At 58.9% G+C, this 27,515-nt stretch overlaps 1 long non-coding RNA gene across 1 annotated transcript; it reads right to left on the reverse strand.

The window, feature by feature from the left end:
- Nucleotides 1-43: 43 nt before the first annotated feature.
- Nucleotides 44-7,206, reverse strand: LOC142821231 (uncharacterized). The gene is made up of 3 exons (XR_016348097.1): nucleotides 7,057-7,206; nucleotides 6,486-6,641; nucleotides 44-721 (listed from the first exon to the last, which is right to left on the reverse strand). It is a non-coding gene; the product is annotated as an uncharacterized LOC142821231 (long non-coding RNA).
- Nucleotides 7,207-27,515: the final 20,309 nt, after the last annotated feature.

Raw genomic sequence — 27,515 nt, forward strand, 5'->3', positions numbered from 1 at the left:
GAGACATGGGGGCTACGAAAGGCAGCACAGTGGGTGTGGGAGGGGCTGCCTGGTGCAGCTTCTAGTTTTAGGAAATGCCGAGGAGGGGTCCCACCTGTGAAAGGGAGTTAGGTCTCTAAGTGCATTTGGATTCACAGCCTGTCCTGAAGGTAGCTGCTTCGGCTGATACTTAATAACACTCCCAAGCCCCTTGTGCCAGGGAAGGAGTCCATAGCCTAGTGGTTAGAGCACTTACCTAGGGAATGAAACAGGAAATGATCACCCCCCTTGAGCCTGATGTGGGTCCAGGGATTTGAGACCCTCTGCTGCCAAGGGGAGGGTGCCATGGGGGTGCCGACATCCCCCTTATCTTTCAGCCCTAATGAGTAATTTATTTATTGACTGAGAAAGAGCTTCACGAGGAGATACTGAACGACGCCTCCGTCAAATTTCCTTCCGTTCAGCGCTCAGGGTTGTTTTCCTGCTGACACAAGTGGCTGTCACAGAAGCCTACTTCATATTTTGAAAACTGGCTCAGCGCTGCAGCCAGAAATATCTCCTGCCCATGAGGGGCTGTAGCTGCGGTTTGTGTCACTGTGCCCCGAGCACGTGGCGGTGTCATCGGCTCGCAGGCTGCCCAGCTGCAGCCAGGCCGTGCTCATGGAATTGTCCCTGGTGATGGTGAATCGCCCCTGAAAAGCCTGGGCGTAGCCAGTGCCACCACTACTTGGACTGATGTATCCTACTGTGACGTAGTGGGGGTACTTGCTGGGCTGTGGTGACCCCTGCTGTCTGGAGCAAGACCCAGCAGGGAAAATCTCGCTAGGCAGAGATAAGGCCAAACTTGTCGAACCAGTGGCCAGACACCCCCCATGGAGAGGAACAAAGGAAGGTGAATGCTGCCCTGGACTGGGGGGCAGGGCTGCAAGGGAATTTAGTTGTTACTGTGGGAGAGCATGGAGGAGACAGCCTAGGGAGAGGAGCTGGAGTTTAGGGGCCCAGTCTCCCCCCAACTCAAGGGGGCCTGAGGCATCCTAGCCCAGTTCTGTGACCAGACTACATCTGTGCTATGCTGTATCCTGGAGAGGCAATAAACTTCCTCTATTCCACTGGCTGGTGCAGTCTGTTTGTGCCATCTCGGGGTGCAGGAGACGGGGAACCCCCAACACGCCGTCACACTGGTGTCAGAAGTGGGATCCACTGCACCCCGTGGATGAAGCTTCCAGCGGTGAGCGACAAGGCGCTGTAGAAGCAAGAGCCCTGGAGCCAGGCGTGCTGGAGACAGAGCGAAGCGGTTCCTGGGAATCGTGGGGCGCTGCAGCACTAGACTGGTGAGTCTGCACCGAGGGGCCCAGCGGGCAGATGGCCTACGCCCGACTCTTGAAGGCAGAGCTGGTGGGGCTGTGCAGAGAGAGAGGCTTGCCGGTGCGGAAAGCAACCAAGGCCCAGCTGATTACCCAGCTGGAAGAGAATGACCAGCCACGGGGCCAGGATCTTGTCCCCAGGGGAAGCAGCCAGACCCCCCCTGAGAGTGTGTCAGGCTCAGAGAGGGGGAGGAGCGCTGGAACCCACCGGAGAGATGAGACAGCGTCTCCCGGGAGGCCTGCAAGCCGTAGCCCATCTAGGGCAGGGGCCAGCCCAGCGGAGCTGCGGCGGCTGGAGATCCAGCTGCGGATGAAGGAATTGGAAGTACAGGACAGAGAGAAGGAACGCCAGGACCGAGAGAAGGACCGCCAGGACCGAGAGAGGGAGCGCCAGGACCGAGAGAGGCAGCGACAGCATGAGCTGGCCATGGCAGAGCGGAGAACCTGCGGGGCCCCGGCTGCGCCAAGAGTGGATGGGCCCCAGAGTCCCGGGGATGCCAGGCGCTTGGAGAGGCTCACAGTGGCCCAATTGAAGGACGTGGGCGACATAGACGGGTTCCTCAGCTCCTTTGAGAGGGCCTGTGGGCTGCAACAGGTCCCCCCAGCTGACTGGCTGCAGGAGCTCGTCCCCGCACTGAACCAGGAGGCGGCCGGAGTGCTCAGTCAGCTGGAGGACCTACAGCCAGGGGATTACAACCGAGTCAAGGAGGCCCTGCTGCACAAGTTCGGGCTGACCCCCGAGATGTACAGGAAGAAGTTCCGGGGGGTACAGAAAGGGCCACGGGAGACCTATGTGGACCTGGCCTCCCGCCTGGCGCAATACTGCCGCAAGTGGGTCTCGGGAGTCGGAGCCCAGACCGCAGAGAAGCTGCTCAAGCTGGTCATGATGGAGCAGTTCTATGAAGCGTGCCCACCCAAACTGAGGCTGTGGCTCAAGGACCGGAGACCAGAGAACCCCCAGGAGGCCGGGAGACTGGCGGATGAGTTCACGGAGAGCCGGTCCGGGGGTGAACGGGAGTCCCGGAGAGAAAGAGAATCGCGCAGAGACCGGTTCTCGGCGGAGCAACGGAGAGAGACACCTCCGAGGCGAGCCCCAGGGACCAGGACCAGTCGTCGATACCCCAGAAAACCAGCCAGGGCCCGGGCAGAGCCGACCCGAATGGGCCCACAGAACCTAACTTGCCATCGCTGTGGGCAACGAGGCCACAAGAGGGCTCAATGCACCAGGCGCAAGAACAGGTCCCATGACCTGGGACGTTCCAGGGTTAACTGGCTGGGGCGGGAGGAAGGGCAGGCTGCCCCAGAGGCAGGGGCTGGCCGGCAAACCCCCGCTCGGGGAGAGGGGAAGGATGCTCAGTGCACCTCCCCTGGGAGGTCTGACCCTCGGGAGACAGATTTATCCGTGCACCGGGTGGGGGCGGGGCGGCCCCTACGGAGGGACTGCCTCGTACCCCTGGAGGTGGATGGCAGGAAGGTGACGGGTTTCTGGGACACGGGGGCGGAGGTGACGCTGGCCCGGCCCGACATAGTGGCCCCAGACCGTATGCTACCCGACACTCAGCTGACACTGAGGGGCATAGGCGGCACCCCCTTTGAGGTACCTGTAGCCAGGGTGCATCTGAAATGGGAGGCCAAGGAGGGCCCCAAGGAAGTGGGGGTGCACCCGCACTTGCCCACCGACGTGCTAATGGGGAGTGACCTAGAGGAGTGGCCAGACGGACCCCACAGGACGCTGGTCACCACCCGTAGCCAGAGCAAGCGAGGGGCTTGCGGCCCGGAACTCGAGGAGGTTCCCCAACAGGGGGCCCAGGGCCCCGTCCCAGCGGACCTAGAGTTGGACCTAGGCAGTGGGGGGAACCACGGCCCTGTCCCAGCCCCAGCCGCTGAATTCCAGGCGGAGGTGCGAGCGGATCCCTCCCTGCAGGCCCTGAGGGACCGGGCTGACCTGGGTGCCGCTCAACCCCTAGGAGGAGATTGCCAGGAGAAGTTCCGGTGGGAGAGGGGATTTCTGTACCGGGAATGGCTTTCCCCCGGGACGGTAGGCAAGTGGGGGCTCCAGCGGCAGCTGGTGGTTCCCCAAAGGTATCGCCGCAAGCTGCTACACCTGGCCCATGACATCCCGTTCTCGGGACACCAGGGGATCCGGCGCACGCGGCTGAGGCTGCTCCAAAACTTCTATTGGCCGGGGATGTTTGCAGCTGTCCAGCGGTACTGCCGGTCCTGCGACTCCTGCCAGCGGGTGGGGAAGGCCCAAGACAGGAAGAAAGCTGCATTGAGACCCCTGCCCATCATAGAGGAGCCTTTCCAGAAGGTGGCGATGGATATTGTGGGGCCCTTCAACAGAGCGACCCGGACAGGGAAGAAATACATCCTGGTGGTGGTGGACTTCGCCACCCGCTACCCCGAGGCCGTGGCCCTGCCCTCCATCGAGGCAGACACGGTGGCAGACGCACTGCTGACCATTTTCAGCAGGGTGGGGTTTCCCCAGGAGGTTCTCACGGACCAGGGATCCAACTTCATGTCAGCCCTGCTCCGGTGCTTGTGGGAGAAGAGTGGGGTGCAACACACCTGGGCCTCGGCGTATCACCCCCAGACCAACGGGTTGGTGGAGAGGTTCAATGGGACTCTGAAGCAGATGCTACGGACCTTTATGCACAAACACCCGCAGGACTGGGACAAGTACCTACCCCACCTGCTGTTTGCGTACAGGGAAGTGCCCCAGGAGTCCACGGGGTTCTCGCCGTTCGAGCTGTTATATGGGAGGCGAGTGAGGGGCCCCCTGGACTTATTGAAAGATGAGTGGGAGGGGAAGGTCTCCCCGGAGGGTGAGCCGGTCGTGGAATACGTCCTGACATTCCGGGAAAGACTTGCCGAGCTCATGGGCCTGGCCAGAGAGAACCTGAGCAGGGCCCAGAGGAAGCAGAAGGTCTGGTACGACCGCAATGCACGGGCCCGCGCCTACGCTACCGGGGACCAGGTGATGGTCCTGATCCCCGTGCGGAAGAACAAGCTGCAAGCCGCCTGGGACGGCCCCTTCAAGGTGGTTAAGCAGCTGAACGAGGTGAACTACGTGGTGGAGATGACGGGCCGGACGCGCGGCCAGCGGGTATATCATGTTAACATGATGAAGCCGTACTGGGACAGGGAGAACTTGGTGCTGGCCGTGTGTAAGCCCTGGGAGGAGCAGGGGGAGGATCCCCTGGTGGGCCTGTTCCCTGGGACCGGAGAGGACTCTTCGCTGGAGTCAATTTCCCTCTCGGACCAGCTCACCCCGGCCCAGCAGGCCGAGATCCGGGAGGTGCTGCGCTCCCACCAGCAGCTGTTCTCCAACAAGCCGGGTCTTACCAACCTGGCTGTCCACCGGGTGCAGACGGGCACTCACCCCCCGGTGCGCTGCTCCCCATTCAGAGTCACAGGGAAAACAGCCCAGGACCTGGAGAGAGAGGTCCAGGACATGTTGGCCCTGGGGGTGATCCAGCCGTCCTCCAGCCCCTGGGCCTCTCCCGTGGTGCTGGTTCCCAAGAAGGACGGGTCGATCCGGTTCTGCGTGGACTACCGGAAGCTCAACGCCATCACGGTGTCCGACGCCTACCCGATGCCAAGGCCCGACGAGCTCCTGGACAAGCTGGGGGGAGCTCGCTATCTCACCACCCTGGACCTCACCAAGGGCTACTGGCAGGTGCCGCTAGACCAGGAGGCCAGACTGAAATCGGCTTTCATCACGCCACTGGGGCTCTATGAGTTCCTGGTCCTACCCTTTGGCCTCAAAGGGGCGCCGGCCACCTTCCAGCGCCTGGTGGACCAGCTGCTGCGGGGAATGGAGAACTGTGCCCTAGCGTACATCGATGACATCTGCGTCTTCAGCCAGTCCTGGGAGGACCACGTGGCCCAGGTCAGCCAGGTACTGGATCGGCTGAGGGAGGCTGGACTGACTGTAAAGGCTGGGAAGTGCAAGGTTGGAATGGCCGAAGTGTCCTACCTGGGCCATAAGGTGGGGAGCGGCTGCTTGAAGCCAGAGCCGGCCAAAGTGGAGGCCATCCGGGACTGGCCTGTGCCCCAGACCAAGAAGCAGGTCCAGGCTTTCATTGGGATGGCGGGGTACTACCGGAGGTTTGTGCCCAACTTCAGCTCCATCGCTGCCCCGATCACAGAGCTGTGCAGGAAGGGGAGGCCCGACAGGGTGGTCTGGACGGAGCAGTGCCAGAGGGCTCTCTGTGCACTGAAGGGAGCCCTGGCCAAGGCCCCAGTGCTGGTAAACCCAGACTTCGACAAGCCCTTTATCGTGTTTACTGACGCCTCGGACACTGGGCTGGGGGCGGTGCTGATGCAGGCGGACGAGAAAGGGGAACGTCACCCCATCGTGTACCTGAGCAGGAAGCTGCTGCCCCGGGAGCGGAGCTACGCGACCGTAGAGAGGGAATGCCTGGCCATGGTGTGGGCCCTGCAAAAGCTGCAGCTGTACCTGTTTGGCCGGCGTTTCACGGTGTTCACCGACCACTGCCCCCTGACCTGGCTGCACCAGATGAAAGGGACGAACGCCAAGCTGCTGCGGTGGAGCCTGCTCCTGCAGGACTACGACATGGAAGTGATCCACGTCAAGGGGAGCGCCAACATCATCGCCGACGCGCTGTCCCGTAGCGAGGGGCCCGAACTTCCCCAGGTCACGAGCGGAGTGACCCTGCTCAGTTCACTCTCGGAGGGGGGAGAACTGTGACGTAGTGGGGGTACTTGCTGGGCTGTGGTGACCCCTGCTGTCTGGAGCAAGACCCAGCAGGGAAAATCTCGCTAGGCAGAGATAAGGCCAAACTTGTCGAACCAGTGGCCAGACACCCCCCATGGAGAGGAACAAAGGAAGGTGAATGCTGCCCTGGACTGGGGGGCAGGGCTGCAAGGGAATTTAGTTGTTACTGTGGGAGAGCATGGAGGAGACAGCCTAGGGAGAGGAGCTGGAGTTTAGGGGCCCAGTCTCCCCCCAACTCAAGGGGGCCTGAGGCATCCTAGCCCAGTTCTGTGACCAGACTACATCTGTGCTATGCTGTATCCTGGAGAGGCAATAAACTTCCTCTATTCCACTGGCTGGTGCAGTCTGTTTGTGCCATCTCGGGGTGCAGGAGACGGGGAACCCCCAACACGCCGTCACACCTACCCACTCCGGTCTGTGTCCGGGAGCTTGCCGGACCCAATCAATATTATAGCTGGTGAAGGTGTAGCCGGAGGTTTTACATGTCAGCTTCACAGACTCTCCGGGCTTCTTGATTTCTGCCACAGATTGAGTCAGCTGGACTTGGGAGCTGACACCTGTCAATCATACAAACACAGTTAATTCGGTTCTTCTCCCCCTCCCCCTCCTTCCCAGATTTCCCAAGTCTCTCTGCTGCCCCTCTCCCGGCAGAAGCTGATCTGTTTTTGTAAATAGGAATTTACCCGACCACGCTCTTGTGTAGTAGGCAGTCACAGTTATCCCCATTTTACAGAGGGGAAACAGAGGCATGGACTGATCTGGCTCTGAGTTTTGAGAAACGCAGTTTCAAATGAAAAATAATAATGCATTTGGCTATTAAAAATTCTCTTTGCGGCTTCAAAACCCGAACCTGTGTAATGTGTCCGATGTCAGAGACCCCTGAATCTCACTCGCTTTGTCTTCATTCTAGAACCATCTTCTCGCCCCTAGCCCAGCTGTGCTGAGTAGCTACCAGTGTGTCCATCCACTTACCTGAGAGAGCTGCCAACACGGAAAAGACGCCCAGACGGAGCATTTTCAATCTTAGAGCAGTGGCTGGGGAGCAGCGACCCTTTCTCTGCCGGCAGCTGTTCAGGGAGGGCCGCTTGTTCGCCTTTATCGGTCAGTTTCCTTCTTCATTTGCATGTGAGCACCGCCTCGTCATTTGACTAAACCTCAGCGTCACCCGCCTGTACAAATAGCCGCCGGGAGAACTGAGCGGGCGCGGTCCTGGAGGGCACTAAACACTGGAACGATCCCGGCAGACACTGACGCACGTGGACATGGGTCTGAGCTCGGAGTTAACTGGGGGACCCAGCAGGAAGATTCCTCCTATTGTGAACTCAGAATGTAACAGGGGATAGGAAGGAAACTGACAGAACAGAACCAAGGACTCTCAGTGACTGGGTGAAAGGGGCCGAGCGCGGCCGCTGCCAAACACTCCCAGCAGGGTCCGGCTCTGGGCACCAGCAAAGCAAGCACGTGCCTGGGGCGGGATTCAGGCTGAGACACTCACTGGCCACAGCCCCCTGCAGGCCAAAGCTCCTGAGCTCAAGAGATCCGCCAGCTTCATCACAAGCACTTGCCACTGCCTCAGGCTGGCTACCAAAGGCTCCAGGCTGCACCTTGTGTGAGCAGTGTGTGTGTGTGTGTGTGTGGGGGGGGGGGTTACCTTGCTGGTTGCTAGGCTTGCGTTGTGAGTGACCTCCACTGGATGCTGTCGGCCCAGCAGGGCATGGGGGTGAGTCATTATGCAAGGGGGCTTCAAACCTGTCTGACAAGTAATCTCCCAGGGAGCAGAACAGTGGGTAGAAGGGGAGCGGAGCCCTGGCTGGGGGCAGAGCTGGAAGTGAGGGAGTTAGTTTCAGTGTGGGAGCATGGAGGAGACAGCCTAGGAAAAGGGGCTGGGATTTAGGGGCCCAGTCTCTCCCATCTCAAGGGGGGGCTGAGACATCCTAGGCCTGCCCTGTAACCAGATTATATCTGTGCTGTGCTGTATCCTGGAGAAGCAAAAAACTCCCTCTATTCTACTGGCTGGTGCAGGAGACAGGAAAACCGCAATGCGCCGTCACAGCTTGTGACAAGGAAAACCAAACAGCTCCCTGGAAGGCGCTGGATTCCCTAGAAGGGACATTGGGGGCCCGGTCACAGTCCCGTGGTCTGGCTCGGGACACTCGGAGATGCCGGTAGAGATTTGCCACCTGATGCAAAAAAAATGTGTTTTAAATCTGACGCGAAAGAAAGGAGTGAAGATTGACCCACAAGGAAGAAGCAAGGCGGGGACAACTCTCAGCTTTACAGCCCCCAGACAACCCTGAGGGGCTTTGGAAGGCCGGTCCCTGGGGTCAGAGTGAGTGTGTGTGTGTGGGGGGGGGGGCGATTCACCCTCTCTCTGGGAAGCGCAGTTAACCGGGGGCGCTGGGAGAGAGCGGGGGTTTCACTCCGCACCCGCACAGTGCCCAACAGTGCCCGGCTCCAGACGAAGCTATTCCCTGGCGGGCTGGGACACCTTGCTGGGGGGCCGCCCGCCCTGTTCTCACGCCCTGTGGTGTCCCCCTTTCACTGCAGCGAGAGCAGCGGCCGGAGGGAGGCGGGTGGGGCTCTGCTCCGGGTTGGTGTCTCGGTGGGACATTTCCACGGGCCAGTCCTCTCACAGCTAGTGTCACACGCGTGGCTAAGGCCACGGAGCTGATTTGCCGGGTTATTTGGCCTCCTCTCCCATCCCAGCCCCTGGGCAGCAGGTCCGTGCGGCTCTGAGCCGGCGCAGGGATGTTCGCCTGGGGACTGGCAGGCGGGTCACTGAGCGGTAGCTAGGCGGAGGCGCGTGCGCGGAATCGCTGGGTGACGTGACCTGAAACTGGCCGCGCGATCTCTGCTCCGCCCTCCGCGCGGACCCTGCAGGTTCCAGGCTCCTCTGACTCCACGCGGCGATCGCAGCCTCAGTCTGGGACCCTGCTCACAACAGAGCCCGCGGCTGCGTCTCGCGGCATCTCTGTGCTGGGCCGAGTCCTTCCCAGACCAAAGGGAGCATCCGCTGCTCGGTCCCTGGGGGCTCAGAAAGTCCCTTCCCGCCTGTCTCCTGTGCCAAGGATTCTAAGTGTGCGCGCTGCCCGCTGCTGGAAAGAACGAGAGAGGGTTCGTGTGTTCGCCCCGCTCTTCTGATGAAGAAACCAGAGACTCTCTCGGTGCCTGTGACACACAAGCAGAACAGACACATCATGCGATTACTGTGTAGCATTTAATTCCGTGACTCTTTCCCTGCCCGATCCGACAGGCGTATGAAGGGACAGAAAGACCTTTGTTTAACCAGCGATTTCTGCGTCTGATCACAGCTGACCAGAGAAACTGGGTAAATCCTGCCTGGGTTTAAAATAAAACCCGCGACCCATCTGTGTGTTCTCATAGAGACTTCACTATGTGTCACCGGTTCTCTGCTGCGGCTCCGCGGTGCGTGGGACTGCAGACTCCTGGTGCTAGTTAGAAACTGCTTCCCGTGTTTGTACCATTCTCTGCATCGCTCTGTGTCATTGTATGTCTCTGGCGCAGCACTAGGGGGCGCTGTCTGCAGCTGTCAGCGAGCGGAGCTGCAGAGAGACCTGGTTCCTGGCGGTGTCTGCAGAGACGGTGACTAGGTCCTGGAGAGAAGGCGCCGGCCTGATTAGGGACAGGTCTCTGAGCCCACATCTTCCAGTGCTCAGGGACTTTGTGCTGCAGACACCACGGGCCCCATGATTATTAATTTATTTACAAGGGAACAGCTTCAAGAAGAGAGATTAACAGACCCCCCTACACCCACCTCTAATACTCTATAGCCTGGTGCTTAGGGCATTCGCCCAGGACCGTTTGGCTGCTGTGACGGGTGGTTCTGTCCATCAACCTAATTCATACTGTGCAGTGACTTCAGAGGAGCCCGGGGGAAATATCTTTCCCACCAGACTCCGGTGAGTGAGGAGCCTAAGCAATGTTGGGAGAAATGACCCAAGGTCTGTCTGACTGCCGGGAGACGAGTCTGGCTGGGGTTTCTGGGTCCTAGAAGTCAATTCGCCTCCTGGGCGTCTTGCTCCAGTGTTGACAGGACACTTGGGTACTCCTCCTGGGGGTTTGTGAAGGGCTGTAGCTGCGGTTTGTGTCTCTGTGCCCCAGCACAGTAATACGTGGCGGTGCCATCAGCCCTCAAGCTGCCCAGCTGCAGCTAGGCCGTGCTCATGGAGCTGTCCCTGGTGATGATGAGTCTACCCTGGAAAGCCGGGGCATGGTCGGTGCTACCGCTGTATGGACTAATCCGTCTGACCCATTCCAGGGCTTTCCCGGGAACGTGCCGTCCAGGCTTTTTCATTTCTGCCCCAGACTGGGTCAGCTGGACCTGGGAACTGAGACCTGTCTTTTCCTCCTCTTTCCAAGCTTATCTAAGCCTCCCTGTTCCCCGCCTCACGGCAGCATGTGATCGGTCTAGGTCTATTATTTCTCCGCACCACGTTCCTGTAAGAGTGCTCTGTGCTGTTATCCCCACTTTACAGGAGAGAAACGGAGGCACATGAGCAGCGTGACGCATTTCAGAGCTGCCTATGGGATTCTGACACCTCGCTCCCACTGCACATAGATGAAATTGCTTCTGAGAATCCGCTGTGGGGCTTTACAATTCCATCCCATGTGAATTGTGCGGAGCTAAAGAATTTAGAATCCCGGATTTCTGGGTCGCGCTGCTGCGTCTTCACCCCAAGCCCATGTCTCCTGTTTTAGCCCAGATACCCGAGCCAGAGGCCTGCGTGTCCCTCGGCTTACCTGAAAAAGCTGACAGAAAGATAAAGAACCCGACAGACAGTGTTCATTCTCCACAACAGCCTGGTGACTGCAGATCACTGACCCTTCCCCCGCGGGCAGGTTTTCTCTGAGGGCCGGTTGGTCTCCTTTCTCCACCAGGTTTCTCGCTTCATCTGCACTCAGGCACCGCTAAAGCATTTGACTGACCCGCAGGTCCGCCAGGCTTTGTAGGTATTTGATCGCAGAGCTGAGAGGGACACGGCAGAGGACGCTAGAGCGAAGCGATGAAATTTGAGCCCCGATTCAGGCAAACACTGAAGCTACTTTGACATCCTTGGGGCTGGAGCACGAGCTTAAAGAGAACTGGTGAGCTGCAATAATGAGATGCCAAATGTGAGGGCAAACACTGGGACCTCGGTGCGCACCAACGCGCTCTGGGACACAGAGGCGCGGAGAGGGACACACACCCCATGCGATTATTCATTCCCTAGCTCCTGGTTCTGTGAATCTCCCCCTGCCCGCTCCGACGGGCGTCTGGAAGGAGAGAAAGGCCTTTGCTCTAGTGGCGAGTGTGACGCGATTTCTGTGGCAGCTCCACGGGGAGCCGCGTGCAGAGACACTGGGCAAACTCCGCGTGGAATTCTTCAAAAGTCCCCCAAGGGGCGTTTTCCACAGCTCGCTGCGAGTGTGCTGGGAGCCCCAAATCCTCCTGGCCCCTCTGAGCTTTCTCCAACGGGCTTCTCCTGTCTCATCCTGTCCTGCTTTGTTCTGTGTTACTGTGTGATCCCCTGGCACAGTAATAGGTGGCGGTGTCTGCAGCTGTCAGCGAGAGGAGCTGCAGCGAGACGAGGTTCTTGACAGTGTCTGCGGATTGTGACTTGGCCTTGGAGAGAAGGGGCGTAGCCTGCACTGCATCCCCACTATACAGGTACTGTGGTGGCATGTCGGGGTTCCCCATCTCCTGCACCCCTGAAATGGCACGAACATACTCCACCAGCCAGTAGAACAGAGGGAGTTAATTGCTTCTCCAGGATACAGCACAGCACAGATGTAATCTAGTTACAGGGCAGGCCTAGGATGCCTCAGCCCCCCTTGAGATGGGGGAGACTGGGCCCCTAAATCCCAGCCGGTTGCTTAGGCTGCTTCCTCCATGATACCAGACAGAAACTGCCCAACTTCCAGCCCTGCCCCCCCACCCCCAGCCAGGGCTGCACTCCGCCTTCCTTCCTTTGTTCCTCTCCCTGGGGGGTAACCTGTAGAACAGGTTATCTCCCTGTCCCATCAGCTACTCGGCTGGGCCGTGGTACAGGCAGCAGCCAGTGGGGGTCACCCACAGCCTAAGCCTAGCAACCAGCAAGGTACCAACACAATGTCACAGGTACACAAACCACATCCACTCCAGCCCTGTCCAACCTAAGTTCCAACCGCTACTGCTGTCAGTGACGGACGTCCCAGAGACAGCGCAGCTCAGGCTGCGGGTCTCTCCGGGATTTCTCGCCCCAGCGTCGGACTGGACCAGCTGCACCAGAGAGAAGGCACCTGGGAAGTGGGAACAGGGAGAGAGAACGAGGAATACATTAGCCACGAACTCGTGTCTGTGTGTGAGTGTGTTCCTAATTCCCCCGCTGTCCACAGACACTCACAGCGGGGGGCGGCGAGCAGGGCGAGGAAAAGCAGCAGAGGTTCCATTCTCGTTCCCAGGCACTGAGGGAAACTCCCCAGCGGGCAGGGCCGGGCAGGTCTGTGTCTGGGGAGAGACTGAAGCCCCTGGAACAAGGGGTCGGTGTTAAAGAGGAAGCCCCGGAGAAGGGATTTTCACGGGGGTCTCACCCAGCAAAGGTACAAAGGGGCGGGCAGGGGCGGCTCTGGCTTACAGGGGACGTGTCATCCCCAGGCACAAAGCGGGGAGTCCAGCCCTGTCCCGGAACCTACATCTCATCTTGTTTCCGGCCGCAGAGAGTTAGCCCCGGGCAGGTTTAGCGCCGCTGGAATTTCCACCCCGATCCTGGGCTTTACAGGTGGGGCCTAGTTGTGAATTGTCTCTGGGGAGGAGCCCGGATTCCTGGGCTTTGTATGTGGCTGGCAGGAGGGGCTGCCCAGTTCCCGAAACAGGGAGGGAGCCGGGGGCGGGAGTGTTCTTCCCAGCCGGGTAGGACCCTCCATACCTTCGAGTGGGTCACTGCTCCGCCCTGGGAGAGCGCCTCACAGTGACAGAAAGAATCCCCACTAGTGACTCCCACGCTGCGGTTTGCTGGGAAACGGAGCAGTCTCTGCCCGGTGCCCAATGTGCAGCCAGCGGTGAAGCGGCCAGAAAACTGCGGGGTTAAAAGTCCAGTGCAGAGTTTTCATTTACACGGAGCCTTTTCTTTCTCCAGTGCCCAGGGCTGCGCGGTCACTGCTGCCCCCAGGCGGCGCACCGGGGATGGTGCAGGCCAGGTTTTGTCATCAGCGCTGCCAGGATTCGTGTTACTGTGTCTCTCGCACAGTAATAGCGGGCGGTGTCCTCGGGCTTCAGGCCGGTCATTTGCAGATAAGCCGAGTTCACGGAGTTGTCTCGGGAGATGGTGAATCGGCCTTTCACAGCCGGGGAATACCACTGTTTGGATCCGCTTGGCTGACTGACCGTAGCCACCCACTCCAGCCCCTTCCCGGGAGCCTGCCGGACCCAGCTCATCCCGTAGTCAGTGAAGGTGAAGCCGGAGGCTTTGCAGGAGAGGCGCAGAGAGTCTCCGGGCTTCTTCACATCCCCCCGGACTCCACCAAGTTGATCTGGGACCGGGCACCTGGGAACAGAGGCGGGTTACAAATCACTCTCACGTCAGCTGCAGCCCTGCAATGTCCCCCGGCCTCTCCAGAACCCGAAAGGGGAGAAAATACCTGCCACGGCCGCTGCAAGGAAAAGGAGAAGGAGCCAAAGCCTCATTGTCCCCGGCGGAGAAAGTTCTCAGGCGACTGGCTGGTCGCTGCAGGGGCTCTGGGTTGTCCGGGCGCTGCCTGGGCAGAGACAGGGACACATTTAAACGGGGAAGTCTCGCCCTCATTTGCATATCTCCCGCCTTAAAAGACACAAACTCTGGTGCGGTTTGTTACTCGCAGTAGGGCCGAGAGGGGGGAGTCAGGTTCGGCCAGCCCGAGCGTTTGTGCAGGGTCCCCCTTTGCAGCGATATAAACCGGTGCCCCACCGACCCCGACCCCGGATCAAACCACCTCTGGGGCCGGATTACGCCCGCCCCACTGGCAGAGCCCCTTGGTGGCTGGTCAGCCCCAATCCCCTGCTCCCCCCTGCCTGTGCCGAGAGAGGGAGGGCAGGGGAGAGGATCGAATCCATCCTGCCCTGGCTCATGGCGCCTCCTTTCCTTCCTGTCCCCGCACGGCTCCTCCACCCACCGCCACGTACCTTCTGCCAGCTCATTCCTGTAGGGACGGTGCTGCTCACACCTGACTTGGAATAGCGGTGGGCAGGGAGGGGACGGGTGGCTGGCAGCACCCACAGAAACAGGCCTGTTCCCCCTCCTGCACGCCTAATCCCCACAGCCTCCTTCTCTGCCCTGCACCCCCTTATGCGCCCCTAGTCCCTGAACCCCTCACTGCTAACCCCTGTGTGCCCCTGTGACGGCGCGTTGGGGGTTCCCCGTCTCCTGCACCCCGAAATGGCACAAACAGACTGCACCAGCCGGTGGAATAGAGGAAGTTTATTGCCTCTCCAGGATACCGCATAGCACAGATGTAGTCTGGTCACAGAGCTGGGCTAGGATGCCTCAGGCCCCCTTGAGTTGGGGGGAGACTGGGCCCCTAAACTCCAGCTCCTCTCCCTAGGCTGTCTCCTCCATGCTCCCAGACAGCCAGCAACCAACTCACTCACTTCCAGCCCTGCCCCCCAGCCAGGGCAGCATTCACCTTCCTTTGTTCCTCTCCATGGGGGGTGTCTGGCCACTGGTTCAACAAGTTTGGCATTACCTTGGCCTAGTGAGGTTTTCCCTGCTGGGTCTTGCTCCAGACAGCAGAGGTCACCACATCCCAGCAAGTACCCCCACTACGTCACAGCCCCTCCTGTGCTCACATGGGGAAACTGACCTGGAGGCACAAAGCAGCTGGCATTTGCCATGGCCATTAGGGGTTCCCTCCCATCCTGCAGCCCTATAGCAGCAAGAACAGGCTCCGCCAGCCAGTAGAATAGAGAAGGTATATTGCTCCTCCAGGGTACAACACAGCATAGTCGTGTTGTGACTACAGGAGTCAGGGCCAGGATGCCTCAGACCCATCGAGATGGGGTGCCTGGGCCCCTAGACTCCCAGCCCCCTCCTTAGTCTGTCTCCTTCATGGTTCCAGCCAAAAACTGCCTGGTTCCCAGACCCCGCCCCCCAGCCAGGTGGCTGTCTCGGCCTCCCTTCCTTTCTTTCTCTCCCTCGGAAGACACATGTTATCTGCTCAAGCTGGGTCTTGGTGTCTGGGCCAATACACAGGTGGGTGAGTCAGCGGGAATCACACATCACAGCACAGGGGGACACCAGGTTACAGAGCAAACAGCACCCCCACTAGGTCACAGCAGTGCTGCTCGGTGTCCCTCCGTACTGCTGCTCCTCTGCCCCCCACACTCCTAGGATATCAGGGTTACTTGTATCTAGATCATTTCCCAGGCCGGGCTGTGAACGGTGAGAGCAGGAGAGCAGCAGCTCCTGGCAGTCACCACAACATTTTGGCACCAGAGGCGGGGAGCTCAAATGATGCCCCCAGGCCCCTCGCTTGTGCCAAAACTTTGAAAGGTCTCAATTCTGCCTCCTTCCTGTTCTACTCCTCTCATGGGACTGGTGTGCCACCTACATCTGCACCAGCAGCAGACACAATTTTCTACACTCTGGGTCTTAGTGGTGCCTCCTCCCTCTCCCCGAGGCGGCCACTCTGTTGGCCTCATGGTAAGGCCAGCCCTAGTGGTCACAGCCCAGCCGAGGTGGGGAAACTGATGAGGGTGTGTTGGGTGGATGGCGGGTAAGAAAGATTGTGTGTGTGTGAGGGGAACAGTTTACAGAATCCCCAACTGACCAAACCCCAGACATAGGGATTTGCCCCAATTCATAGGGACCCATCCCACTATCTCATCCCTGCCCTCGGGCTCTGCTTCTCCATCCGGCAGGACAGGGAGGGGGCCTGGTAGATTTTCTGTGCTCCAGACCCATGCTGGGAGAGAGGAGGGGGACTGGAGCACCACTGAGGGATCCCAAATGCTAGGAAAGACCCTGAGCCTTAGGGGGCCAGAGCCAGGCATGCAGGGGTCTGTGTCGGACTCCTGGATCTGAGATTTCCCAACCCCTGTGCTAGAGCACTACTCTGGTCCATGGGAACCGGGTGTTCGTGCCTCGGTCTGCTGGGCTGCCTTGGATAAGTCACTACTCTCCCTACAACTGGGATGGAGCCCCCACCCCTCCTTTGTGAAGAGCAGGGAGATCTCATGAGGGAAATCACTTTGATCAAAGGCCAGAGGCTGGTGCTATTACTAATGTCTGGTCTTGGCGCTTTCTTCTGTCGGAAGAAGGGGGCAAACGTTTGAAACCTTTGTATCCCTGCGGTTGCTGCAAGACATTGAACCAAATTTACAGGCTAAATAGAATAGAATAGAGTCAGCTCCAAGCCCTTTGATCCAGCATCTGCGTTTGAAACTCTTCCTGGCAGGGCTGGATTCTACAGGACAAAATTATTCTTAGATTAACCCCTGAAAATCCGGGGGAGCTGGATGTGGTACCCACTAGCATGCTCTGAATGTCTGAGCCCAGGCGACCGAATGAGCTGAATTCTGCTGAGTCACAGAGTGAGCATGGGCAGTGGGTGCCCTGAAAGTATCTACAGGCAGGAACTGTGACCCGGAAGGTGTCTGTAGGCCTGTGTGGCTGTAAATGAAACACCTTCAAGTGCTGAGTGGGGCTAATTGTATGAAAAAAATCGATTACGTTCAACTGTTCTATCTCTCTTCTCCTTCTCATGATTTTCAGCACCCTCTCTATACAGGCAATTATACAGATAAAAGGGTATTTAGAGCATAAGAACGACCAGACTAGGTCAGACCAAAGCTCCACCTAGCCCAGTGTCCTGTCTTCCAACAGTGGCCAATGCCAGATGCCCCTGAGGGAGTGAACAGAACAGGGAATCCTCCAGTGATCCCTCCCCTGTTACCCATTCCCAGCCCCTGACAAACTGAGGCAGGGACCCATCCCTGCCCATTCTCCCATAGCGCTGCGCTCTGAAATGCCGCAGGCAGCAGGTGCTCAGGGGCTGGAGCTGCCCCTCCACACAAGGGTGGGGTTTGATCCAGTCAATTGTCAATGGGCTGGGGGTGGAGGGGTGCCTGAGTGATCAATGACCCCATCCTGCCTCTCACCGGCCCTCACTCAGGGCTCCGCCCGCCCCCTGGTTGCCCTAAGTGCCCCGCTGCCTTCCCTGGGAGGGGGGAGCCTCACAATGAGCGGGGTCTGAGCTGCAGCAGAGAGTCCCTGGGGCAACCAAGCCGCGAGGCCGGATGCAGCTGTTTGTTCTCCCTGCGCCGGGAAACACCCGCTGGGTATCCGCTCCCCGGGGAGCTCGGCTCAGCAGAGCCTGTCTCCTTCCCAGCTGGACGCGGGACCCGTGGGAGGGGGAGGACACTGCCCGTGTTATTGTGCGGGGCGTGAGCGCCACCCCCAGGAAATCCCGCCCCGATCCCTGCAGGGGGAGGTTTTTGTGCGAGCTCAGATTCGCTTTCCCTCGCTGTGCCCCTGGCGCAGTAATACCCGGCGCTGTCCTCCGCTCTCAGACTGGTCATTTGCAGGTAGAAGTTGGCGCTGTCCTTGGAGGCCGTGAACCGGCCCTGCACGGAGGCGGCGTAGTACTTGTTCCCATCATTGTAATAATAAACCAGCCAATCCAGCCCCTTCCCCGGCTCCTGCCTGATCCAGCCCATCCAGTAGCTGCTGAGATCAAACCCGCTAGTGGCGCATTGCAGCTTATGGGCCTCTCCGGGCTTCTTCAACGCTGGGCCCGACTGGGTCAGAACCACCTGCGAGCGGGCCCCTGGGGAGAAGGGAAACAGGGAAATTGGAAATTAAAACATTTGCAACGGATTGGAGCCGCGAATTAAAATCAGCAGGAGTAAAAGGAGCCGCATGAATCACACTTGCCAATAAAGGGGGTGAGACCCCAGCGTTAAGCGCTGCTACAAACCCCATCGCTGGCAGCATCTCCCCCAGAACAATCCCTTGTCCCTGCCGTGGGGGTACCGGGGAGAAAATACCTTCCCAAGCCGCAGCGAGGAGAACTAGAAGCAGCCAAAGTCCCATTGTCCCGGGTGCTGGAGGGGAAAGTTCTCAGGGGACTGGCTGGTCACTGCACAGACCCAGGGGGCTGCGGATTGTCGCTGCGGGTGCAGCCTGAGCAGAGAGGGGGGCAGATTTAAACAGGAGACTCAGCCCCTATTTGCATATCCCCTCCCTGCGACACATAAAACTGCCTCTCACTGAACGAGCCCAGCTCACCTGCCCGGGATTCAGACGGGTCAGGAGGGAGCGCATCTGGGGCCAGGCATGGCCAGGCTCGGTTCCCTGCTCTGGCCGGCCTGTTATAAGAGGCCCATTAGTGCGCTGTGTTTTACATTGGGCCTCAGGGAGCATTCTCAGACAGTCGCAGCCCACGGGCCCTGCAGCGCTTGGGCGGTGGGATCCTGAGGATGCTCTGGCTCACGAGAAGAATGAGGTGACCTCCGGTCCCTGGAAAGCGTGCGGTGGCCGAAGGGAGCTTGTGTTGAGGGTTCACTCAGAGAAAGCCCCTCCCCGGGTTCTCCATGGTCTTGGGGTCAGAGGACTGGAGGCAGGAGCCCTTGGCAGGAGAACGGGGCGCTGCGTGTGGGTCTAAGAGGAAGCTAAAGCAGGATTGTTCACAATGGGAACCCGGGCACTTTGCAATGAGCTGATGCCTGACGGGGGAGCGGGGTCATTGAAGGCGGGTGGGGGGAGGGGGAAACCTGGGGCTGTATCTTATTTTGTGGGAACCGCGTTCTGTCTCCTTCCCACGCGCCCCCGCCCCCCGCCCAGCTCTGCTGGTCCTAAGGCCTCTCCCCGGCCCTGCGCACCAGCCTGTCCCCGAGCGATTCCCATGGCCCCGCCCTGGCCTAGAACCCTCAGCCTGCTCCGGCGTTGGGCTGAGTGACGTCACAAAGGGCCGGGCTCTGTTATCTCCAGGGTGACCCTATTTCATTTCCCTCCCGGAGACCTGCCCCTAGATCAGTGACCCCGCCCCTCCAGCCAGTCACCTGCCCCGCGGGTTCAGCATCGCCCCGGGCCTGACCGCGGGCTCCGCCTCTCTCTTCAGTGGGACACAAGGGAGCCTGGCCCTGAGGAGCGGAGGGTCGGAGACAGAGTGAGGGGGACGCCTGCTCCTGCCTAGCAGAGTATATAAAATTGTGTCGGCTGCTGGTGCATCTGTATTCTCTCTGCTCTAGGTGCACTGAGGTGCTGGCGGAAAGAGGCCACAACAGACCTTTCAGAGTCTTGGCCCAAGCAGGGAGCATGAGGGGGGGGGGGGATCATTTGAGCTCCCCTCCTCAGGTGCCAAAATGTTGTGGCCCATCCCTGGGGACTGTGCAGATGACACCAGGTCTGCACAAATGGGCACAGACTCTCCCAGGCGAACAGGGCAGAACACGGTCCTCGCCCGGAATCGGCCCCTGCCTCTCAGAGAGACTCTAGTGCGAACAGCTCACTGAGCGGTGGCCTGGACATGATTCCTGCTGCCGCTGGGACAGGCCGGGTGGGGGAGGGATAATGGGGGGTTCTGAGGACAGTTTTAATAGCCTCTCAGCGGATATTTGTGCTGTTCTGTGCACTGCCTGCCTCTGAGCGGGGGCTCCAATTACCCTTCTCATTCTGGCCTCGCTTGGCTCTTTACCAGCCGCTTCCCCTTTTGGTGCCAGGCCCTGCCTTGCGCTGTGTCGCTGTGTGTCTGGCGCAGTAATAGGTGGCGGTGTCCGCAGCTGTCAGCGAGCGGAGCTGCAGCGAGACCTGGTTCTTGGCGGTGTCTGCGGAGATGCTGGTTCTGCCCTGGAGAGACCGGGCGTAGGCTGTGCTCCCCCCGCCAGCTGGATACACGTACCCCATCCACTCCAGCCCTTTCCCGGGGGGCTGCCGGATCCAGTTCCATCTGTAACCAGTAGCGATGGAATAACCGGACACAGCGCAGCTCAGGGTGAGGGTCTCTCCGGGCTTCACCGCTCCCGGGCCGGACTGGACCAGCTGCACCTGGGCGAGGACAGCTGGAGAAAGGGGAAGAAAGCGAGGGATGATTTAGCCATTGCATGTCTCTCTGTGGGATACTGATTCCGCCGCTTGCCTTACGGACACTCACAGCGGGGGGCGGCGAGCAGGGCGAGGAAAAGCAGCAGAGGTTCCATTCTCGTTCCCAGGTACTGAGGGAAACTCTCGATCGAGCAAGTCCGGGCAGGTCTGTGTCTGGGCAGAGACTGAGGCTCCCACAACCAGGGGTTCGCATTTAACCCGGCAGCCCCGGGCAGGGATTTGCATGCGGGTTCCCCAGCGGGTATAAAGGGAGGCAGGGAGCGGGGCGTGGTGAGAAGTAGGGTTACGCTTCCCTGCGCGTCCCAGAGTCAATTCACGTGCAGAGGAGCTTGTCAAAGGGCAGCTCTGGTCTGTGGCTCTGGCCTGCCCAGCGCCCCTGGCATCGCTGTCCGACAGACACCACACGAGGCAATGGCCGGAGAGGAGGCTGCACTTTGCCCCAGTGCTAAGGAGAGAAAGAAACTGCTCTATCACGCAGAGGATCGTGGCTCTGAGGCTAAATCAGCCTGCGCGGTCCTGCGGTGCCCGGCGATGGGGTTTGTGCGATTGTCCAGCTAAAAAGTAAATTGAGTATTTGAAAGATCAAAGTGCGGAGCCCCCGTGTGCTCGGCGCTGCGCAGAAGCAGAGACAAAGCGAGACCGGTGGCTAGGAAGGTGCCACATCCCCCACCCGGAGGTGTCTGTGAGGGGCCTGTGCACGTGGGTGAGCCTGCGGGAGGGACACGATTTCTTATTATTTTATTGTTTATTCATTGCCACCCGAAATCTCTGCTGGGATCCTCTAGTCCGGCCTGCAGCCCCGCACGCGCCACGCCGGCTCTGCTGGTACCGAGCGGCTGCTCTGTGAGGAGAGGGCACCAGGCTGGGTCTCAGGATTTGTGGATGCGGTTCCTGGCTTTGTCGCTGGCTCACTGCGGGCAAGTCCCTTGTGCTCCTGGTGCTTCAGTTTCCCCCTTTGTGAAAGGGGGATAATAGCACTGACCGCTCCTTACAAAGAACTCCCGAGTCCGACGAGAAGCAGGTACCAGGGCTTCTAGGAAAAGACACGTGTGTGGGGCTGGTCCATGGACACACTGGGGAGGAAAATACCCCACGTGACCTGCTGTCGCTAGTAACTGAGGGTATGTCTACACTACCCCGCTAGTTCTAACTAGCGGGGTAATGTAGGCATACCGCACTTGCAAATGAAGCCCGGGATTTGCAAGTGCGGTATGCCTACATTACCCCGCTAGTTCGAACTAGGAGGGTAGTGTAGACATACCCTTACTGCAGCCAGACGCGGAGCGGATGGAAAGTGAAGACTGAAGAAATATAAGAAGAAACAGGAGAGACACAAGCACCAGCCAAGCCAGCCTGCTCCGTGTCCAGGACCTGGCTCCCAAAGCCCTTTGGGGAGAACATGGGTTCAGTTTTTTCAGTTTAGAAAAAAGGAGACCAAGGGGGAATATGATAGAGGGCTATCAAATAATGACTGGTGTGGAAAGAGTGTTTAAGGAAAAGTTATTTACCTATTCCTACTAGAGGGTCAACAAATTAAATTAATAGGCAGCAGGTTTAAAACAAACAAAAAGAAGTTGATCTTCACTCAGTACACAGTCAACCTGTGGAACTCCTTGCCACAGGAGGTGGGGAAGCCTGGGACTTTTACAGGTTTCAAAAAAAAGCTAAATAGATTCATGAAGGTTAGGTCCATCAATGGCTATTAGCCAGGCTGGATAGGAATGATGTCCATAGCCTCTGTTTGTCTGGAAATGGATGACAGGAGAGGGATAACCTGAAGACTACCTATTGTGTTCCCTGCTTCTGGGGCAGCTGGTATTGGCCACTATCGGCAGACAGGATACTGGGCTAGATGGACCTTTGCTCTGACCCAGTCTGGCCACTCTTATCATGTTGTTCTGTTCTCCCTGGCTGCACGTTACACTCTGCTCTCAGCAGTGTCACTGAAGACCTGCGGGAATATTTGTCTCATGTCCCTAGATAAAGAGACTTTATCTAAAGACTTCAAAGAGAATCCTCAGAACTGTCATTCATGCTTAAATTTGACACTTTATGTCAGGGCCTTAACAAAGATGCTTATTATCTCACCCATTACAAAGACTCTCTAAGAATGCCATTACAAAGACAGCTTCCACAATTATCACCCCTAATTTCATTACCTTACAGACACTAACCTTCTCCCCTCACCCCCCCCCCCCAGAATCTGATTTGTCAATGTTATATGTGTTCACTTCTTTTGTTTGTGTCACTCTGGCATATATGGTTGTGCCAATTTTCTTCCACAAATTGATCTGAGGAAGTGGGTCTGGCCCACGAAAGCTCATCGTCTAATAAACCATCTTGTTAGTCTTTAAAGTGCTGCATAGAGCTGTCTTTTTTTTCAGCTACACCAGACTAACAGGACTACATCTCTACTACTATCCAATGAATCACATTTTAACATCCATAATGTGCAGCAGGAGACCTGCGTGCCCCTCCCCCAACTCCAGGTTGGACCAGAGTAACAGTGGGTAAGTTTTCTAGTTCCATATAAACCACATTTGCCTAGTTTGTGTAAGAGGCTGCTATGTGGGGTTGTATGGAAGGTACTACAACAATCCAGATAGATCCCCACATCCACTGGGAAAGTGACCCTGACAAAGCAGGAAGCCAGGTTGTTTCAGCCTGATTTATTTCTGGTAATTCCACACTGGCTGCTCTTTGTTACCCTACTGCCCGCTAGATTGGGGTGGGAAAACACCAGCCCAAGGGTTGAATCTGGTCTGCCGGGGTTAGCGCTGAAGGCTCCCACCCTGCTGTATTTACCTCTGCCTATGGTGGTATGGGGGATCACAGCTCCCTTTGGCTGTGTATCACCATTCCTGGAAAATGGGAGCAGGGCTCACCTCTAACTGTGGAGGTGCAGGGAAATAGAGCGGCAGTGGCCCACCAGGGCTAGCTCTACTGAACTGACCCCATTGCATTGCGCTCCATTGCACGAGGTCCTTACAAATTGCTTGTTGAGTAATTTCTTGCAGGATTATCCCAGGTATGGAAGTTCGGCTTCCTGATTTAAAATTCCCTGAATCCTCTCTGTTCCCTTCACCAACTTGTTTACTTTGGGAGACTGCAGTAGTTGGAGTCCAGATCTATAGAGCTACCTGGAAAGTCTCAGCAATAGGGTAACCTAAGAGAGATTTCACTACCTAGAGAAAGATCAGCTTATAACTGTGTCAGTCTAGCATGTCCCGCAGCGAGTCACCGCTTCCATATATATTACTGTATCACTATATCTATTAGAACTATCAGGTGTCTTGACTTTTTCTCTCAGAGCTGGGCTACTTGGAGGAGGTGGCACGGGGCCAAAATCGGAAATGGCTTGATGTGACGGCGCGTTGGGGGTTCCCCGTCTCCTGCACCCCGAAATGGCACAAACAGACTGCACCAGCCAGTGGAATTGAGGGTGGTTTATTGCTCCTCCAGCACAGCGCAGCACAGATGTAATCTGGTTACAGGAACTGGGCTAGGATGCCTCAGGCCCCCTTGAGATGGAGGAGACTGGGCCCCTAAACTCCAGCCCCTTCCCCTAGGCTCTCCTCCATGCCCTCCGACAGCCAGCAACCAACTCACTAACTTCCAGCCCTGCCCCCCAGCCAAGGCAGCATCCACCTTCCTTTGTTCCTCTCCATGGGGGGTGTCTGGCCATACTGGTTTGCATAGTGACTCATCCTGTTTTGCTGGGTCGTGGTCCCCACGACAGCCAGTGGGGGTTACCCCAGAGCCAGCAGCATAGAAACCAGCCAGGTACCCCCACTACGTCACAGTTCTCCCCCCTCCGAGAGCGAACTGAGCAGGGTCACTCCGCTCGTGACCTAGGGAAGTTCGGGTCCTCTGCGTGGGAACCCGCCCTGGGGACATGGGTGCTCCCCTTGACTCGGGCCGGCCGTGGCGAGGCCCCACATGAATTGGCTTCCCTCTGTCCACTCGCCGCCCTGCTCCAGGGCGACTGGCACAGGCCTGTCCTCGGGAGTCACACCCACCCTTCCACTGGCCTTGATCTCTGGCCAGGGTCTCTCGGGCCGGGGCCATGAGCCCAGCGAGCCTTCTCTGGACAGCCAGGGCGGCTTCCACCCCCGATGCTCCATCCAGGGAGGACTTCCCCTCCCATAACTCTCTCAGCCAGCCCAGAGGGTCCTCTATCTGGGGTAGAGACCCCCAAGCCGCTTTCCTACTGTCTTGGGCCTTCCCGCCCCTCTGGCAGGAGTCACAGGACCGGCAGTACCGCTGCACGGCTGTAAAGATTCCCGGCCAATAGAAGTGCTGGAGCAGCCTCAGCCGGGTGCTCCGGATCCCCCGGTGGCCCCCAACGGGGGAATCGTGGGCCAAATACAGCAGCTTGAGGCGATACTTTCGGGGGACGACCAGCTGCCGCTGGACCCCCCATGCCCTCGCCTTCCTGGGGGGGAGCCACTCACGGAACAGGAGCCCACGCTCCCGCAGGAATCTCTCCTGGCCACCTCTCCCCCGGGGCTGAGCTGCACGGAGGCCAGCCTGGTCCCTCAGCCTCTGCAAGGAGGGGTCTGCCTGCACCTCAGCCTGGAATTCAGCTGCTGAGGCAGGGATCGGGACCTGTCCCCCACCTCTGCCTAGGTCCGGAGTCCCAGCCTGGCTGGACCCCGTGTCCACTGGGATGGGACCCTGAGGATGCTGCCAGGAGTCCTTCCCTGGACCCACGTTGTCAGCCCCCCGCTGGCTCTGGCTCCAGGTAGTGACTAGAGCCCGCTGGGATTCATGGGGCCACTCCTCTAGGTCATTCCCCATCAGCACCTCGGTGGGCAAGTGCGGGTGCACCCCCACTTCCTTGAGGCCTTCCTTGGCCCCCCATTTCAGATGCACCCTGGCTACAGGCACCTTAAACGGGGACCCATCTATGCCCTTCAGGGTCAGCTGTGCGTGGGGTAGTATCCGCTCCGGGGCCACTATGTCGGATCGGGCCAGAGTCACCTCCGCCCCCGTGTCCCAGAAGCCCGTCACCTTCCTACCATCCACCTCCAGGGGTATGAGGCACTCGCTCCGCAGGGGCCGTCCTGCCCCCACCCGGTACACGGAGAAATCCGCCTCCTGAGAATCAGACCTCCCAGGGGAGGTGCACAGAGCATCCTTCCCCTCTCTCTGAGCTGAGGTTTGCCTGCCAGCCCCTGCCTCTGGGGCAGCCTGCCCTTCCTCCCGCCCCAGCCAGTTAACCCTGGAAAGTCCCCGGTCCTGGGACCTGGTGCACTGAGCCCTCTTGTGGCCTTTTTGCCCACAGCGATGGCAAGTTAGGCTTTGGGCTGTCTCTGTCCCGGCCCTGGCTGGTTCTCTGGGGCACAGACGACCTGTTCCTTGGTCTCGCCCCGTAGTTGACTCCCTCCGTCGCTCAGCCAAGATCCGGTCTCTGCGCAGTTCCCTCTCTCTCCGGGACTCCCGTTCACACCCGGACCGGCTCTCCGTGAACTCATCCGCCAGTCTCCCGGCCTCCTGGGGGTTCTCTGGTCTCCGGTCCTTGAGCCACAGCCTCAGTTTGGGTGGGCACGCTTCATAGAACTGCTCCATCATGACCAGCTTGAGCAGCTCCTCTGCGGTCTGGGCTCCGACTCCAGACACCCACTTGCGGCAGTATTGCGCCAGGCGGGAGGCCAGGTCCACATAGGTCTCCCGTGGCCCTTTCTGTACCCCCCGGAACTTCTTCCTGTACATCTCGGGGGTCAGCCCGAACTTGTGCAGCAGGGCCTCCTTGACTCGGTTGTAATCCCCTGGCTGTAGGTCCTCCAGCTGACTGAGCACTCCGGCCGCCTCCTGGTTCAGTGCGGGGATGAGCTCCTGCAGCCAGTCAGCTGGGGGGACCCGTTGCAGTCCACAGGCCCTCTCAAAGGCACTGAGGAACCCGTCTATGTCGCCCATGTCCTTCAATTGGGCCACCACGGGCCTCTCCAAGCATCTGGCAGTCCTGGGACCCTGGGGCCCCTCCGCACTTGGCGCAGCCGGTGCCCCGCCGGTTCTCCGCTCTGCCATGGCCAGCTCATGCTGCCGCTGCCTCTCTCGATCTTGGCGCTCCTTCTCTCGATCTTGGCGCTCCCTCTCTCGGTCCTGGCGGTCCCTCTCTCGGTCCTCTACTTCCAATTCCCTGATCCGCAGCTGGATCTCCAGGCGCCGCAGCTCCGCTGGGCTGGCCCCTGCCCTAGATGGGCTACGGCTTGCAGGCCTCCTGGGAGACGCTGTCTCATCTGTCCGGTGGGTTCCAGCGCTCCTCCCCCTCTCTGAGCCTGACACACTCTCAGGGGGGGTCTGGCTGCTTCCCATGGGGACAAGATCCTGGCCCTGTGGCTGGTCATTCTCTTCCAGCTGGGCAATCAGCTGGGCCTTGGTTGCTTTCTGCACAGGCAAGCCCCTCTCTCTGCACAGCCCCACCAGCTCTGCCTTCAAGAGTCGGGCGTAGGCCATCTGCCCGCTGGGCCCCTCGGTGCAGACTCACCAGTCTAGTGCTGCAGCGCCCCACGATTCCCAGGAACCGCTTCGCTCTGTCTCCAGCACGCCTGGCTCCAGGGCTCTTGCTTCTACAGTGCCTTGTTGCTCACCGCTGGAAGCTCCATCCACGGGGTGCAGTGCATCCCACTTCTGACACCAGTGTGACGGCGCGTTGGGGGTTCCCCGTCTCCTGCACCCCGAAATGGCACAAACAGACTGCACCAGCCAGTGGAATTGAGGGTGGTTTATTGCTCCTCCAGCACAGCGCAGCACAGATGTAATCTGGTTACAGGAACTGGGCTAGGATGCCTCAGGCCCCCTTGAGATGGAGGAGACTGGGCCCCTAAACTCCAGCCCCTTCCCCTAGGCTCTCCTCCATGCCCTCCGACAGCCAGCAACCAACTCACTAACTTCCAGCCCTGCCCCCCAGCCAAGGCAGCATCCACCTTCCTTTGTTCCTCTCCATGGGGGGTGTCTGGCCATACTGGTTTGCATAGTGACTCATCCTGTTTTGCTGGGTCGTGGTCCCCACGACAGCCAGTGGGGGTTACCCCAGAGCCAGCAGCATAGAAACCAGCCAGGTACCCCCACTACGTCACACTTGATGAAATAACCTCACGGTGGGCCCGCAATCTTTGCTCGGTCCTTTGCGGAGACGCATCTGTTTGGAAACTGGAGTGAGCGGGTCACACTGGGGAGCAGCACAAACACGCCAGGGGCTCTTCATGAAGAGGGGAAGACTATAACCATGCGCCTAGGGTGCAGAGCGCAATGGATTAGCCGTCCATCACTTTAACCACTCGGCAACCTCACCTAGCCGTGCGCACCTTTTCTCAAACTTACCCGAAGAAGGATTTGAGGAGTATTTTTCTTTTGTTCTGAACTTCTTTTACC

This window comes from Pelodiscus sinensis, chromosome 30 (genome assembly GCF_052426305.1).
Source record: "Pelodiscus sinensis isolate ZL-2025 chromosome 30, ASM5242630v1, whole genome shotgun sequence".
Classification (NCBI taxonomy): domain Eukaryota; kingdom Metazoa; phylum Chordata; order Testudines; family Trionychidae; genus Pelodiscus; species Pelodiscus sinensis.